This window comes from Meriones unguiculatus, chromosome 14, assembly GCF_030254825.1.
Source record: "Meriones unguiculatus strain TT.TT164.6M chromosome 14, Bangor_MerUng_6.1, whole genome shotgun sequence".
NCBI classification, from domain to species: domain Eukaryota; kingdom Metazoa; phylum Chordata; class Mammalia; order Rodentia; family Muridae; genus Meriones; species Meriones unguiculatus.
The window spans coordinates 87247595-87265548 of NC_083361.1; the positions used below are offsets into that span (position 1 = coordinate 87247595).

At 42.4% G+C, this 17954-nt stretch overlaps 1 protein-coding gene across 2 annotated transcripts in view; it reads right to left on the reverse strand.

Annotated features, from left to right (window-relative positions):
• Positions 1-17954, reverse strand: part of Rnf121 (ring finger protein 121) — a 58379-nt gene that overhangs the window by 37276 nt on the left and 3149 nt on the right. The window contains exon 1 of one of the 2 annotated variants that reach the window (XM_060367719.1): positions 1646-1668. The exons of the other annotated variant lie outside the window; for it this stretch is intronic. The gene's annotated coding sequence lies outside the window, so the exon portion shown is untranslated. Of the gene's footprint in view, positions 1-1645; positions 1669-17954 lie in introns of those variants that run through there. 2 annotated transcript variants of the gene reach the window in all.

A 17954-nucleotide genomic window follows, 5' to 3' on the forward strand; every position in this document is an offset into this window, starting at 1 on the left:
ACAACCTCTATGAAGCCCTTCCCACCATTCCTTCACACTGATCTCTCCCTTCTTTAGCTGCTAGTGTGCCTCAGGTTTTATAACTGAATGGATGTTGCATGGCTGATCTACACATTCAAAGAGTAGGAGTTCTAACTCCCAGGATTCTCACAGGATGATAGACTGTTGAAGCCTGCTCTTTGAGGCATAGCTGCTGCCATTTCTGTATTCAGCAAATTCAGCTTCCATTTCATTTATAAGGTGAAATTAAGTTCAAAGTTTTTAAACTCTGAACTTTGCTTCCTAGCATTAGTTATTTGTGGCTCATAGTAACAGAGCCTGTCAGAGGGTCAAGCTGACCTTACATTTCAATGGTGTCATAACTTACACTTGGTTATCCACACACTTGGCTACACTCTGGTTGCACTCTAGTTATCTATACACTTGGTTGCACTTGGGTTGCACTTTGGAAGACCCTAACTTACCACACCTAGAACCAGCCAGCTTAAAGGTTAGCGGATAATACTTTAGTTAGCCAAAAACGTAATATTGCTTTGTATGGCTAGACAAAATGTGTTACTACCCTCCCCAAGCCTTTTATTCCGTTTGGTCTATTTAGCCTACTGCAAGAACAGGTCAATGGGGCTGGAGAGATGGCTCAGCAGTTAAGAGCACTGTCTGCTCTTCCAAAGGACCTGAGTTCAACTGCTAGCAACCACATGGTGGCTCATAGCCACCTATAATAAAATCTAGTGCCTTCTCCTGGTGTGTACACATACATGCAAGCAGAGTACTATATAAATAATAAATAAATCTAAAAAAAAAGAGAGAGAGAGAGAGAGAGAAAAGAACAAGGCGATGTCAGTTAGGCACCTGAGTCCTTACAGTGACCCTGATCGATCAGCTTGCAAAAGGCACTCAAATAAATCATCAATTTCTAGCTGAGACCAGGTCTGAGTGGTTTGTGTGCATTTCTTGGGCTCTAACAGGACATATTTATTATATGATAAGGATAAGCTATAGAAGAATGAATACGTGGATTTTAACCCAATTTGGGTTGTTATATACCAGGGACAGTTTCTTGTTACAACTGAACTATTATCCAGAAATGAGAGGAATGTTCTTGGGAAAGGAAATTACATGAGCAGGAAAGAGGGGAAAAATTGAACAGTGCACAAATAATTAAGCATGATAAGGATAAAATATAAAGTTGGATAATATACTGTCATCTACTGACACACACATGGCCACATAGGAGGAAGCTGAACATTAGACTAGGGCAATGTTAGACTAGCCCCTGCTTTTAGAAGAACATGGCCTTCTAAACTGAAAGCTTTGGTTCTACCTAGTTTCTCACACGGCACTACTGATATTTGGGGTTGGCTTTTATTTGCTGAGGAAAGGAGTGTGCCACATATATGTATATGTACATATATATATAATCAGTAGAACCCAGAAAGACCATCTACAGACACTGTCAAATGTCCAGGAAATAAATGCTGCTCCTGTCAGAAACCTCTGTTCCAGAATATTACTACATCCTTGGCACTTAGTCATCGTCTACTGCTTTAGAGCCATCCAGAACCATGCTGAAATTCTACCACACACGTCAAACAACAGTTTATAGCAAATCGGGCTGAAAAGGAGACAAGAGCTTAAAACACACCTGACATCAAAGGAGATAAGAGCTTAGAAACACATCTTTAATCCCAGCACTCAGGAGGCATAGTTTGAGTTTGAGGACCCGCTGGTCTACAGAGTGAGTTCAGAACAGCCAGGGCTACACAGAGAAACCCTGTCAGAAGGAAGGGAGAACACTCACATGAATAAATAAATAAAAATCCTCCTTTATTCCCAGTGGAGGACGGGAAGTAAGCACAAAGCCCCACACTTAGCTGAGGAACACCGGCCTGTGATTGCTTCTGGGAGTGAAATCAATTTTCAGTGGTATGACACTGGGATACTGACCACACTCAGGGGAGTGCCTCAGCCAGGAATAACACAAACTGGACCCACGGACTTTTTTTTTTTTTTTTTTTTTTTTGATACAGGGTTTCTCTATGTAGCTTGGCTGTCCTGGACTCACTTTGTAGACAAGACTGGCCTGGAACGCAGAGATGTGGCTGCCTCTGCCTCCCAGAGCGCTGGACTACAGGCGTGAGCCAGTGCACCTGGCTCAATAGACTTTTTAAAGAGAGAAGAATGAACTTAAAGCTGGATGGGTACAAAAGTAGGGGGAAAAGATGAATAGGATCAAAATACATTGAATGAAATTCTCAAAGAATTAACAAAAAACTTACTAAAAATATTCCCTTCATACTTAAGATGCTCAGGGCCTGGCTTCTCACCAATCCAATCACTTCAGAAAAGCACTTTAAGGGGCAGGGGAAATAAATGGCTCAGTAGATAAAGCATTAAGACTATAATAGTTGAGATGCTCAGCACCCACAGCAAATGCCATCTGCATCTGCCTGTAATAGCCCATCTGTAACACCCATGCCAGGAAGACTGAGGCAGGAGATCCCTCCAGCAAGTTGGTTAGCTGGACCAGCAGAATGTGCAAGCTCTGGGTTCAGGTGAGAGACCCTGCCCCAACATGCATAAGGTGGACAGGAATTGAGAAAGCCTCCACAAGACTATGCACAGATATGCGTGCATACCCACACAGGTATGTGCAAACAGGGAAGGGAGGGAGGAAAGAGAAAAGGAAGTGGGGAAGAAGGAAGAAATAAAATAAAACATTTTAAATAAAACATCCGAGATAAAACACAGAACTTCATTCTACTACTAAGTCAAGTGTTATACATCAGCAGGCGTTGTCTGTTTACTGGGAGTGCTCAGCCCTGTGTAAACAGAGCTCTCTGGCTTTTCCATGCCCCAGCTTAAAAAACAAAAAAATCAAGGCTTTGCTGAATCAACCTGGGTAATGAAATCAACCATTTTCCTTCCTTCTCCTGCTCCACAGGCTGCCTCATAGAATCTATTCAGGTGCCCTGGCTCAGGCCTCACGTCTCCAGGAACAGAGGTCAGACATTCCAAGAGAGAACAAGCAGATGGAAAAATCTAGAAAGGCTCAGTTGGAAGGTTCGAAACAAGTAAGATCTCAGTTCTAAAGGAACAGCCAATGCTCCTTACTGAAAGGTCCTTTCCAGCTCAGACCTACACCATGCCAAGCTCATGTGCTTACAGTCTCACATACATGGGACTCACTGTGTCCCTGGCTCTTTCTATACAATTCCTTCTCACAATGCCCTTTTCTTTCTTTTCCTACCCGAATCTAAGTTATCCTTTGAGAAGCTGGCTGCACTTTCACCTTAGTGAATTTCTCTAGTGTGAAATTTCTCCTTTTCACTTGAAATATGGACCAAGGAACCACACAAATCATCTGAGTGTTTGTTAAAGTACTTGCCCAGCATTCACAGGTCCTAGGTTCAATCCCCAGCCAGGGAGGGAAAGAAAAGCACCCCAACTCACTAACTCAGAATCTGACTCTTTAAAAACATTTTATTTTATTTTATGTGCATTGGTGTTTTGCCTGTGTGTATGTCTGTGTGAGGGTGTCAGGTTACCTGGAACTAGATTACAGACAGTTGTGAGCTGCCAAATAGGTGCCAGAAATTGAACCTGGGCCTTGTGGAAGAGCAGCCAAAGCTCTTATCTGCTGAGCCATCTCTCTCCAGCCCCTAGACGCTCTTACCAAAACCTCCAGGTGATTGTTATAAGCGTGAAATTTGAGAAACCCTGTTTTTGAACATTCATTTATAGTATCATGCTATCTTAGACATGCTTTCCAAATCATCTCACTGCTTAAGGCCACCAACCCAGGGCAAGCAAGAAATCGAGGGCTCAGAACTTAGGAAGGCACCGTCTCAGGCACCGTCTCAGGCACCGACGCTGTTCGTGGATACCTGAGTTTTCTCTTAAGTCTGTGAACGGAGCATCTTGAATGCCTCACCCCAGTTCCGGCTTGCACCTCTCCGATATAACAGGGAGATGCCGCAGAGCCAAATCACACTTTACACTGCTTTCGTCTAAGGAGAACAGCACAGAACTAAGCAGTCAATGAATACTTAGAAGTTGAGAAAAATCCTCTCCCATAATGTAAGTATGGTAACAAACCAGCACAACCGCTGGACATGCTGAAACAAGGGAGCGTACCACCATTGAAAATGCCTGGTAAGTATTCATGGAAGGACTATGCATGATACCAGAAAACATCTAGACAAATCACATTTAAAACTCTATGTGAGAAACTAAAAGAGGTACATACTCAAGAAAGTAAGAAAACACATTGAGGGGCAATCTGAACATACAAAAGACTGGAGCAGGCACGGAGCAGGCACGGAGGTGTCTCTGAGAGTGCAGACGCATGTTACTACGTACGTCTTACTTCCACTATCTGAAAACAGAGTAAGGCCTTCGACTCCTCCACACGGCTGAGGAGAGTACTCTGACAATGGACCGTCTCTTCTCCAGGAGGAGTGGGCATACTGTAAACTACTAGAAGCGGCGGGGGAGCGCAAGCTGGTGAAGCCAGTAATGCTGCCAGAGCCCCAGGGGAAAGAGAGCAGAAGGGCAAGCCCCAGCGCTGGGCCTAGATTAGGGGCTTAAAGACTCATTAGCACGTCACAAAGCAATAGAGCTGTTAAGAGTAGCATATGATCTGGCTTTAATATTTGTGTCCAGAACCAAAATGTTACTTAAGCTACACTTAAACCAGTCTTCAGGTTCAAGCGGAAAAACAAGGAAAGCTGTAAACCACGGCTATAATTAGCCTGCGCCATCTGGAACGACGTCTTCATTTGGAGCCTCATTAAAGGAGTTTATTCACCTAGGGTCAGGCACTAACCCAACCTGAAGGCTTCTTGTCTGAAGCTCAGGTGGATAATTAGGCAGGCTCTCAGGGCAAGGGTAATAACTGATGGTCCCGTAACCAACACCTAAAACATACATTAAAAAACATACGTACAATGCTTTATTGCTAGCCAACTTCTCCGCTCCTAGGATTTCACAAGGCTCCTCGTCTTGCCAACCTACCTAAGTCCAGATTTAACAGAAGTTAAACCAAGAATGTGAGACAGGGGAAAAAGAAAAATTTGCAAAGACAGAAAATGACCAAAGCTGAGGGGTTTGCTTTCTCCGACGCATTAAGATTTAAGTAACCACCCCTATGTATCCACAAGCAGACCTCCTGTCCTCCTCAAATAGGGTTCACTCTTTGAGCTCTGTTTTTAGTAAGCTTTGTCCCTTAGGTCCCCCTCGTCCACCAAATCAAATTCTCTTTAGAACATCCTCCATATGTCTACTATGTGTATCTCAATACAATAATACCAGCACCCTGAAAGCTTATTATGAAACAAGTATCAGAGTTCACACAAACCCCCGATATCAGAATCTGCAATCTAAAAAGATACTGAAATGATTCATATGCACACTGCAGCTTGAGAAGTATTGCTACTATAGTCGGCACTCATATTCACAATTTGCATCTACAGGCATATGCACCTCTAAACATGGTTCTTTTACTTAAAAATAAAACAATTGTACTGCTATAACCCAATTCACAGAGTGAGAAATAGCCCATTTTTAACGTACAGCAGTCACTGTTTTTTAGTGTATTCACAGAATCGGGCCACATCACCCAAAAAAGAAACCACATAACCAGTCACTTTCCCCTCTTCTCCTAGCCTGTGTGGTAAGTACTTACTTAATTTCTATCTCCATACAAACTGCTTAATATAAACAGTTCAGCTAATACTGCAATTACACGGTTTTTTCGTGTCTGGCTTCTTCCACGTAGCATAACTGTTTTCAATTTTCATTCATTTTGTAAAATGTATAGTAAAGGAGGTTCCCTCCTTTTGGCTGCCAACAACATTTCAAGGTATAGATATATCATATCCATCCATTCACTAGCCAACAGACACTGGGGTCACTGACTTCTGAGCTTTACAAATAATGTTGCTATGTGCACACTTGTCCTTAATGTTGTGTAAAAGTACGTTCTCATTTCTCCTGAGAATATAACTAGGAATATAAGTGCTGGCCACATGACAACTCTATTTTTTTGAGAACTGACAAACTTTTTATAGCAGCTGAATATTACAGTCTCATGAGCAGTATGTAAGGGCTTTGATTCCTCTACATCCCTCCCAACATTTATAATCTTTTAAAAATTTTTCAATATTTTTTAATATTTTTTATTTTTAAATAATTTTATACACTCACTTGTATCCAGTTGTAGCCCTCTCCCTCTTTCCCTCCCAATCCCCCCCATCTCCTCCCTGCCCCCTTCCAAGTCCACTGAGAGGGGGTGTCCTCCTCTCCTTCCATCTGGCCCTAGCTTATCAGGTATCTTCAGGATGGTTGCAATGTCCTTATCCGTGGCCTAGCAATTTTTCCATACTTTTGCTGTGAACGGAGCACCTACCACAGGACAGGAATGGAAGTCGCAGGACAACCTGCAGGAATTGGTTCATTCCCTCCACCATGTGGGTTCCAGGGACATTGTCCTTCACTCTCTCTCTCTCTCTCTCTCTCTCACACACACACACACGTGTACATTTCTTCATTTTGGAGAGGGTAAATGGCATGGCATGAGTGTGGAGGTCAGAGAACAATTTATGGGAGTTCGTTCTCTCTTTCCATCAAGTGGGTTCTGAAAATCAAACTGAGGTCAGCAGGCTTGGCAGCAAATGCCCTAATCCACTGAGCCATCTCACTGACATTTAATTTTTGTGTATATTGTGCAGAAGGGGTCCAACCTCATTCCTCCACAAAATTAAAAAATATGGCGGTAAAGGCTCAGTAAAGTGCTTGCTGTGCAAGTTTGAAGACGTAGGTCCAGATCCCTAATGCCTATGGAGATGCTGGGTAGGGCAGCCTGTCTCCGTAACCCCAGCACAAGGGCAGATGGTTTCTCAGCTAGGGTTTTTATTGCCGCGATCCACACCATGACCAAAAGCAACCTGGGGAGCTCTATCGCCTTACAGCCTGTAGTCCATCACCTAGGCAAGAGGTAGTGCCGCCCTCACACCACCCTCACTGAGCGGGCCCTCCCACATTAATCAAGAAAAGACGTCACAGGCTTACCCATAGGCCCATCAGGTGGGGGCATTTGCTTGACTCATTCAAAATGACTATAGCTCATATCAAGTTGACATAAAACTAGCTAGCACAGAAGAGATATGTGGACTGAACACGACAGGACAAAACACAGCTTTGTCCTGGAGCTTAGATGAACACACACACACACACACACACTCACATACACACACACATCACTGCATTGGTATAAGGATGTATCATCTAAGCCACCTGAAAGACAATACATGCTTTAAATTCCAAAAGAAATAAACACATTTTTGTGGACTCCTGGGCACTACACTTTCCATAACAACACAGTAAGTGAGCCTGGACCCTGCCATTTCCCCACAGCCATAGATTAAGTGCTCTCCCTCAGCTGCCAAGTCCCCATGCTGCTGCTTCCAAGAGTCTCCTCTCTCCTGAGCCTATCTCAACTCTCAGAGTAAGTGTTAGGTCCACACTAAATCTCCCATTTCCGAAAAGCTCTCTCCAATGGCACCTGTACTCACATCAACAATGTAGCAACTTGCCAACCACTGAGCAACAGTGAGTTCGCTGTGTTTTTAAACAAACAACAAGAAGTCTGGCCTGGAAACCAGGTGCGGTTGTACACACTTTTAATTCCAGCACTTGAGAGATTGGGATAGGAAGAATTATAAATTCAAGGCAAGACCAGCCTGGGCTACATAGTGAAAGCTGTTTAAAAAGAAAGATGGTAGTGGAAGTGAATCCTATAAATGTCAAAAGCAAAGAAAGAAGTCTGGAATTTTGACAGCAATAAATATTTTTCTTTCATTCACTCAATTACAAAACAAGCATAAAACATTTACCCTTATAAAACTTACCTTTTAATGCAGAAGACAAATTAACGAAGATAAAATATTTTATTTCTTTTATGTATATGGGTGTTTTGCCCACCATGTACATCTGTGCATCAGATGTGTGGCTGGTACCCTCAGGGATCAGAGGAGGGCACCAGATCCCCTAGGACTGAAGTTACAGAGAGTTGTGAGTTGCTATGTGGGCCTCCGGAAAAGCAACCAGATCTCTTAACCCCTGAGCCATCTCTCCAGCCCAGCAAACTTATTTATGAATCATGAACAAAGATAACAAAGGCTAAGAGAAGAGTAAAGGATACAACTCTGTTGCTCCATATTGACAGTCTGCCTTCCTAAAGCCTTTCCAGTGTGTATAGAACTGGGCAAAATGAACAAGGACACCGTTTCCCTGGACTACAGCTGTCCTTTTCTCAATGAAGACACAGAGAGTTGTAGGCTCCAATCTGGAACAACTATTCATTGCTATGTCAATAAACATGTCTCCATGTGCCTCAGTTTCTCCATCTATAAAATGAGATGACTATCTTAGATGGTATTCAAGTTCTTTTAAGCTGAATTCATGTAATTCACACCATATCCACCTTACTCTAAGTTTCTGGGATCAGCTACAATACTTTGCTCATCAAAACTGCCAGTTTCCTTGGTTACCACAGAAGTAAAAGCAAAATGCCTTTTAATCTGGTGAAGTATGCCAAAGCTAAATGCTACCAAATTAACTCAGCAACAATTTACCACAGGACATGCACATATCAGGAGATCTATCAACAAGATCATGACCTCCTACCACATGCACAAATACATACCTACACCTAATTTTTTTGTTTGTCTGTTTTTGTTTTTGGAGACAGGGTTTCTCTTCGTAGCCTTGGCTGTCCTAGAACTAGGTCTGTAAACCTCAAACTGGCCTTGCAGAGATCCATCCTCCTCGGCCTCCCAAGTGCTGGCATTAAAGGTGTGTGCCGCCAGTGCCTAGCTTTATTATGCCTAATTTTTAAAGATTTTTTTTTTATTTACATTGGTTCTGCCCCCATGTACATCTGTGTGAGGGTGTCAATTCCTCTGGAACTGGAGTTACAGACAGTTATGAACTGCCATGGTGCTAAGATTTGAATCTGGGTCCTTCAGAAGAACAGCCAGTGCTCCACTCATTATGACATATAAGGTACTCTAGGTGAACGACTCTCCCCCCTCTGCCAAACAGCTCTGCTTCAGCCACAGACTCAGATGCCACCCTAGCATGTCCTTCTCCTACACCACAGGGCTCCCTCAAATCCCCTCCCTACACTGCGTGGCTCATCCTCTCTACCCTGTAAGATGTAAGTCAATCATCACTTCCTTTGAGAGACATTCTGACATTTTATTCATTCATACATACCCACTAAAAAGCTTGAATTACATTTAGCTCCAGACTGGGACTATGACAATAATTAATGTGTTTCATGAAGGAGATAGGGTCCTGGTTGCCCTCTCTATCAGAGCAGCTATGGTGGTTTAAATACAGCCTCATTTGTAGAATACTTGGTCCTTAGTTGGCAGTACTCGTTAGGAAGGATTCGGAAGAAGGTAAGTCACTGTGGACAGGATTTGAGGCTTCACGACTCCATCATTCTCACTAGGCAATCGTGAGGCTCCAGAAAGGAACTTTCAGCTGTTCCAGCCTTCATGCTTTAGCGCCACCATCTTGAACTCTAACCCTCTGAGACTGTAAACTCAATTCAGCACTTTCTTTTGTAAGGCGCAGTGGTCATGGTGTTTTGTCACGGCAACAGAAGAGTAGCTAACACAGCAGCATGCAGCAACAAGGTACGAGCTCCGAGGCAAAAGGCTGGCACCTGCATTTTGGACTTTTCAGTCTTTAGAACTGTGAGAAATAATTCTTGCTGTCTAAACTATTCAGTCTAAGATATTTTGTTATAGCAGTTTGAACGCATTAGTCACTCTTCAGCTACCAAATTCTAACATCTTTCATCTGGAAACTGTGACAGCCCCTTTTTTGTTTTTAAAGATATTTACTTATTTATTTTATGTATATGAATGCTCTGTTTTCCTGCACACCAGAACAGAGAATCAGATTCCATTCTAGATAGTTGTGAGCCGCCATGTGGTTGCTGGGATTTGAACTCAGGGCCTCTGGAAGAGCAGCCAGTGCTCTTAACCTCTGAGCCATCTCCCCAGCTCCCTGTGGTAGCCTCTTTTTTTTTTAATTTGTATTTGATTTATTCATTTCATTTTATTTCACGTGGGTATTTTGCTTGTGTGTATATATGTGCACCACATGCATGCACGATGCCTTCAAGAGACCAGAAGGGGGAACAGATCTCTGGAACTGGAGTTAGGGATGGTTGCAAACCACCATGTGGGGGCTGGGAACCGAACCTGGGTCCTCTGCAAGGGTAGCAAGTGCTCCTACCCACTGAGCCAGCTCTCCAGCCCCTAAAATTTTATTTATTTATTTGTTTATTTATTTATTGTGTATTTAGTATTCTGCCTGCACGTTTGCCTACACACCAGAGGAGGGCACCAGACGTCATTATAGCTGGTTGAAAGGCACCATATGGTTGCTGGGATTTGAACTCAGGGCCTCTGGAAGAGGCGGCCAGCGCTCTTAACCACTGAGCCATCCCCCCAGCCCTGTGGTAGCCTCTTAAATGTCCTCTTTGACTGACTCCAACAATCCAGTCTTCTCAAAGGAACCAACATCATTTTAAAAATGCAAATCAGTTTACCTCACTCACATTTTCAAAATCACCCAAAATCTTCTCACTGTCCTCTCAATAAAATTCAACATGTTTAAAAGCATATACAGCGATTTACACATCTAATATACAACATATAATCCTGCCAGGCTTCCTGATGCAGCACTGTTCTTCCCCTGATAACCATCACCCGCTCATATGGGCCTTCTTTTATGGTACAGGTCATATCTAGCTCATTCCTACCAGTTTATATTTATTCTCCCTTCACTTGAAATATATCTCCTTCTATGCTGAGACTGCTAAGTTTTAATTACTCCACACAGTTCAATAACGCCTCTTTAGTGGCTCTCCATGGCCACCATATTTAAAGCAGCCCTGTTGTTCTAGTGACCTTTATCAAGTTACTCTACTGTTCTCAAGGCACTACCACCATCTGGGATTATCCTGTTACTTGTTCATTATCTAGTTTCCCCAATAGGAAACAAGTTCCTCAAGAGCAACTACTGGCTATCTTGTTCATTGCTGAATTACTCGAACCTAAAAAAATGCCTGAATCGTTGCTAGCCTTTTTGTGATGCATCCGTGGCAGCAAGATGAACTTCGTTCAAGAACAAGAGCACAAGGGTAAGCAGCTTAGACTCTACAAGGTGTGAGGTCGGTAACCGCAGATCAAGTACAACTTCTAACGGCCTTATGAGGACCAACCTAATCGTAAGCGGAAGTCTGTGAAGAGGTAAAGAACTACTGAACAACTTGAATTACATTGTTCTGCCAACCATCTCAGCACTCCAGAAGTTGATGGCGGAGGATCACAGGTTCAAGGTCAATCTGAGCTACATAGTCATACCCTGCCTCAAATTTGAAGAATAAGAGCTGGAGAAGTGGCTCAGTGGATAAAGTGCTTGCTGTGTGAGCATGAGGACCTAAACTTGGATCTCCAGCATGCACATAAAAGCAGGTGCATGGCGGTGTCCACCTGTAACCCAAGGACCAGGGGACAGAGACAGGCAGATCCTGGAGGCTCACTGGCCAGCCTGCCTAACTGAAACGGCAAGCTCTACATTTTGAAACCGTGTCTCAGGATGATGATGATGATAAATGTGGAGATACATACACAAACACACACACACTCTTTAAAATTTGCAAAAAAAAAAAAAGCTTAATGAATGTATTAGGCAAAGGATATAAAGGCCAAAATACAAAGAAATGGAAGCAAATGGAAGCACAGCCTTTATTTTTATAACTGGTTCCTGTTTGTCCTGCCCTCGGCGCCTCTGCTTAAACTTGGATTTTTAATGTAATCTAGACTACGGTGTGGTAGCCTAGACCACCACAGTGTCTTCCTAACTCCAAAATAACCTCCACACTACTCCCAGCTTCAAGCCTTCTGACACAAAGATCTGAAAATGTTCCTTCCCTGCTCTAAATTTCTAGTGTTTTCCCAACATGGTGTTCAAGAGGCCTCTCCAATCCATCCCTCACTGCTATCCCCTTACATTTACTTAGCTCTTAACTAAACAGAACTTCTCATGGTTCCCAGAATATTCCATGCTGCTCAACACCGGAAAGACTTTATACATCTTTTCATTCTGCTGCACCACTCTTATTTATCTCAGATTTGAACTGAAACAATTTTTTTCCCTTACAGTTGTTTTGGCTTAGTTTTTATTTGTTTCCTTTTGGGTTTGGTTTTGATTTTGGGATTTTTGTTTTTGAGAGAGGGTTTCTCCATGTAGCCCAGAAAGACAAGTTTTTGCCACAAGTTCAAGGCCAGCTTCACAGTGAGTTTCAAGACAGCCAGGATTACATAGGGAAAACCTGTAGACGCATGCCTTTAATCCTAGCACTCAGGAAGGTAAAGGCAGGGGGATGGTTGTAAGTTTGAGGCCAGCCTGGCCTGCAAAGGACAGTAAGGCTACAGAGAAACCCTGTCTCAGAAAAAAAAAAAAAAAAAAAAAAAACCCAAACCAAACGAAAACAACAAAAAATAGGCAGCCCCTTTTTTAAAAAAAGTATTTTATGTATATTACGAGTGCTCTGTGTATATGTTCATCTGCAAGCCAGAAGAGGGCATTGGTCCCATTATAGATGATTGTGAATCACCATGCGGTTGCCAGGACCTCTGGAAGAACAGCCAGTGCTTTTAACTGCTGAGCCATCTCTCCAGTCCACCAGCCTTAAAAATTAATTTTAAAAAAAGGAAGAAAGGAAGGAAAAAAAGCTAAATCAGAGGCTAGAGAAATGGCTCAGCTGGTACAGTACCTGCAATGCAAGCATGAGGAAGACTTAACTTTGATTCCCAGAACACACAGAAGCTGGGGACGGAAGTGTACCTAGAACCCCACACTTGAAAGTGAGAACAGGGTGGGTAGACACGGGCAGACCCCTACAGCTCTCCAGTCAGTCACCGTAACCAGTTAACTCAAAGTTCAGTGAAAGATCCTGCCACAAAAGAACAAGGTAAAGAACAATAGAAAAGACACCCAGTGCCAAGATCTGACACCGCCCCCACATTCACTTACATATAGAACTGCATGTACACATGCAGAGAATATATAAACACACGCACACACACCAGCCATCCTCTCTAGTAAGTATCTTTCTTTTTTTTTTTTTTTTTGAAGGTATTAGGGATTGAACCCGAGCCACTACAAATACTAAGCAATGTATTAAATCTTTAATTACTTGAGGATCCCCATCAGCCCTCTTTTGTTACTACGCACACTTATATCATACGGCAGCAACCTGTTACCAGATCTATTTTACCCCAAACTTAGCTGTGTTGTGTCCTCATGTTTGTGTCTCCAGCACAGCATCTTGTACTGAATAGCTGAAGACTGAAAAGGTAAATGAATTTATCTAAATTCCTCAGCCTCACATTCGAAGTCAGCCTTATGTTGGCCCAACCTACATCATCACATGACGGGCTCCTCTCCCTGCTTCACCGTAACTCCTATAAATTCTCTCAGATAGTCTCTTTACCTAGTCACAATCTATAGGTGCTCCCAAGCAGCACCTGATAGAACATATAACAAATACACAATAAAATTTGAAGACAGTGAATCTGTATTATTAGTGCACACCAAAAAAAAAAAAAAAAAAAAATCAGAATCACATGATCAGGTTCTAATCCCAGCTCCACTCACAAGCTGCAGGGCCCGGAATAAATCACTTCTGTGCTGATTTTAGTGAGAAGAACAATTATTGAACTAGAATTAAAAGAGCTAATGTTTAACCATAGCGCCTGGTCCACATTTAACACTAGAAAAGTTAAGTATTATTGACATCACGCGAAGAGGAGAAGAATAAGTGTTGTTGCAGAACACTACATCCTAACCTCAGAAGACAGACTCAACCCTAAGGGAAATAAGGCATAAAAGGTCATACAAGGCTTCAGAGCAATAGAAGTAATAGCAATAATCAGTTTTTCCTGATACCAACAATGAAGGCAAAGAGCCCAGTTGGTCCTTTCCCCATTTTCTCCCCAGCTGTCCAGAGCCAAAAGCCCCATGGCTATGGCCCGGCATCCTCTTGGGAAAGCTACACTTTAGAGGACTCTAATGAGTTTGTGTTTACCTACAGGTTTTCCTCTGAGGAACACAGATAACAAATGAGTTCAAGAAGGGAAAACATAAAGAAGCAAAAATAGAGATGAGAAAAGACACTAGAAAGATCTTTGGTTAGCTCCCAGGAATGGCTTTTAGGCAAAACAGCCTCCGATGTACTGACACCAGTTCTCCAGGACATTCATTCTCTGGCAGTACTTGGGCCTCTGAAAGTCAGAGATGCAAAGAAGCAGTATCTGGAAAAAGTTGTGAAAAAGAGGAAAAAGTTGAAGCTATACAGAATTTAAAATCCTGGCCAATCTAAAGGACTACAGCAGAGGTATTCAAAGAGAGAACAGGCTGGCACTGGACAGATGGCTCAGCAGCTAAGAGTCCTAGCTGCTTTTCCTAAAAGACGCAGGTTCAGTTCCCAGCACCTACATGACAGCTTACACTTGCCTGAAGCTCCAGTTCCAGGAGACTCTGATGCCCTCTTCTGGCCTCTGCAGGCACTGCTTGCAAGTGGTATACAAGACACTCATGAAAGCAAATCACTCACGCACGCAAATTAGTTAAGTTTAAAAAAAGACAGAATAGGCTGACAATGATCCTAGGGATTTCATGGTATGACTGAGGATGTTAATTCAATAAAAATCTGAATAATAACTCTATGCCAGCTCCTATGCAAGTGTAGGTGCTAGGAATGCAAGAGATAGAAAATGATATAGTCCTGTCTCCTCACCAGCGCAATACAGTAAGTGCTGATAGAAATCTGTACTGGGCACAGTGGAGGCAAACAGTAAGTCCTCAGATTCTGTATCTATAATTCACTGGTAAGGAGCGCAGTGATATTAAAATAAAGTAGAAATGCTTCATAAGCAGTTTATATTAAATACTGACAAAAACCCTGGTATCAGGATACACGTCTGTAATCTCAGTACTTGGGAGACTAGCCTGAGCCATCCAATAAGTCCAAGGACAGCCCTGGTTGGACAGGGAAACCCTGTATCAAGAAAAAAAAAAGAAAAGAAAAGAAAGAAAGAAAAGAAAAAGTGCCAAGTATGGTGACACATGCCTTATCCTGCACATGGGAGGCAGAGGCCGGTGGATCTCAGTAAGGTCAAGGTCAGCCTGGTCTACAAGGAGTCCAGGACAGCCAGGTCTCTGTTACACTGAGAAACCAAAAAAGAAAAAAAAGAAAGAAAAAAGAAAAAAAAAGCATAAGAGTAAGCCATTGCACTGTGGTTCATACCTATAATCCCAACAGACTAAAAAAAGGAATTTGAAGCCAGTGTAGGCTATGCAGCAAGAGCCTCTCTCAGAGAACAAGATAAAAACCTCAACAACAGAAAGCAAGAGTAAGCTGTGCATTGTTATAAACCCATAGAAACATACCAGGATATCTGCCAGAGTAAGATTGATGACTAAAGTCAAAGGTCCTAGAATGGGGAAATACACATAACCCTTTTTGTTTACTCCTTCACAATCATGAGTCTCCTCCCAATATTGGTTAGTGTACATTATTGAGAATAATTATGACTTCACTCTTTCAGACAGCCACTAAGCATGTATTAAGTACTTGAAAGAACATGCAGGAAATACAAAGTAAAACACTGGGATTCAGAACTTTTCATTTCAAAGCTACAAGAGATCTCAAAGGTCAGAGAGTCCAAGTCTCTCATTTCACAGATAAAGGCTAAGGTACAGAAAGGTTGAAATCTAAGCTCATTTAGCCATTTATTGAATCATACCCTATGCCAGATACCAAATAGGACTTTCAAGGAGAAACAGACAAAAAGCACAACCACAGAAAAGTCCATATTTACACTGTGGGAATACTGGAGGTACAGGACAAGAAGTAGACTGCATTCATACTGCCCAGAGGAGTTCAGAGTACACAAGCTGCAGTGGCCTTGGATCTGAAGACCAGCTCTGTCATTTACCTGTGTGCTTGATGCCAGGTTACTCTCTTAACCTATCTATGCCTCAGTTTCCAAACCTATAAAATGGAGATAATAATAACACACCTATCCTGTAAAGCTGAGGTATTAGAAAATGTTTAAAATACTTGGCCCAGAGAAAGTTCTCTGTATTCTTTTGCCTTCAGCATCTTCCCTTGGGGCTCTTTCTGCTGTGCTTGAACTTCAGAATCCTCCTTTATAGAGTTTTCTACCCATCTGTTATCAGCTAGCTATTTATGAATAAAACACATCTCTTCTTACTCTAAGACCTGGGTCTGCTGCTTACTCCTCTTTTGGGGTTCTTCTACTACTCAACTATGCTACCATTCATTTCACATGCACAAGATATTCCATGGCCGGTGGTAGAGGTGCACGCCTTTCATCCCAGCAGAGGCAGGTGGCTCTCTGAATTTGAGGCCAGCCTGGTCTACACAGAGAAACCCTGTCTTGAAAAACCAACCAACCAAACAAACAAAAAAAGAAATTCTGAAGACAGCTAGACATCCAAGATTAAAGTCACACATGCCTCAATCCCTCCATAAGATCTAGCTTGGACCACGAATCCCCAGAGAAACAGATCCCTGGAAACAAGGCACACTTATCAAACGTCTGCAGGGACAGACCCACAGAGGAAAACAAAAACAAAATAGCAACCACGACTTTAAAAAAGCAAGAGAAAGAATCATTTCAGACTGGGTTTGTGGATTTTACCAAAGTCGCTGGGAAGAGCAGCTATGACGTGGCCACTTCCTCATCAACTACACTTACTCCACAGTCACTGCAACTGTGACATGTTCTTCCTTATCAGTCTTTAAACCCGCCCTAGACTATCAACTGCTTGCAGACATTATCATATTTTATCCATTCTATCACGAGACACAGAGAGTGACTAGCACAGAAATCTGATGGATAAGCTGAGCATGGTGACATCTGTCATCCCAGCATTCAGAGGCAGAGGTCAAAGTTCAAGCTCAATTTAGTCTACATGTCAAGTTTAATGTATCCAGGGCTTCATACCAAGATCCTGTCTCAAAAAAACAAAAAGATTTGATGAATAAATTGATAAACTAAAGAGTACACGTAGGAACAGGACTAAAAGCAGGGGGACGCTGCATATGGTATAGTACATGCCTATAATCTCAGCACCCAAGAAGCTGAGGACGAAGGTTCAAGGGCAGTATGGAGTACATAGAGGGGCCTGTCTTAATAACACAAAAAGAAACAAAGGCGGGGGTAAAGTCTCCAGGATAATTCATACAGTCCTAGCAGCCAAGAAAGCCTTGGCTAGACCCCTAAAGCACAGGTTAGACCTAGAAAGGTTTTCAGTATGTAGGAGCACTAAAAGTTCAAGATCATCCTCAGGCATATAGTGAGTTTGGGGCTAGCCTGGTCTACCTGAGAGTCTGTTTCAAGATAGATAGATAGATAGACAGACAAAAAGATAGAAAATAGGGCCCAGCACATGTAAATTATTCACTTGCAGCAATAACCATGCTTTATGAGCAAGAATTTGACAAGATCAAGTTATCTGTAAGTCAAAGGACTTATATATGAAAAACAACAACACTCTTGGTTAACATTGATTTTGATTCTCTCAGCAAAGAAACAATGCTTTGAGTTCTTGCTTCAAGTATTTAAAAGGGGTAGTTTGCCAGGCATGATGTGCATGCTTGTAATCCTAGCTGCTTGGGAAACTGAGACAAGAGGATCCTGAGTTCAAGGCCAGCCTGGGAAACCTATCAAGACCTTGTCTCAAAAGAAAATTTAAAAATAGGGCTAGTGTTGCAAAGATAGCTCAGTGGTTAAGAGCACATATTGCTCTTGCACAGGACTGGAACCCATGCTGGG